This window comes from Arachis ipaensis, chromosome B03 (genome assembly GCF_000816755.2).
Source record: "Arachis ipaensis cultivar K30076 chromosome B03, Araip1.1, whole genome shotgun sequence".
In the NCBI taxonomy this organism is placed as follows: domain Eukaryota; kingdom Viridiplantae; phylum Streptophyta; class Magnoliopsida; order Fabales; family Fabaceae; genus Arachis; species Arachis ipaensis.
The window spans coordinates 14014683-14014994 of NC_029787.2; the positions used below are offsets into that span (position 1 = coordinate 14014683).

Sequence of the window (312 nt, forward strand, 5' to 3'; positions counted from 1 at the left end):
CAATTTATTTTTATAGTCATATATAAAATATATCCAAAATAAACAAACACCAAGGTCAAGTCTAATATTGGATTATCAATTCACCACATGCCACATGATGTTTTGAGTATAAATGTATAATAAAATCTTTAAAAAATCCCATAATAATTGACTTCTTTGTTGAGAAAATTCAGGACCCTATAAGAGTTTTACTTTGAAAAACATTCTCCATCTGAATTTCGTTACATTTTTTTAACTCATTTTTCCTTAGAATTCAATTAAGAAATCTTTTTTTAGTTAATATTAATCAATATTTTGAAATTATTTTTTTAT

At 22.4% G+C, this 312-nt stretch overlaps 1 protein-coding gene across 1 annotated transcript in view; it reads left to right on the top strand.

Annotated features, from left to right (window-relative positions):
- The window catches only part of LOC107629727 (acid beta-fructofuranosidase 1, vacuolar), a 9306-nt gene that overhangs the window by 4598 nt on the left and 4396 nt on the right, over window positions 1-312 (top strand). The window lies entirely within an intron of this gene.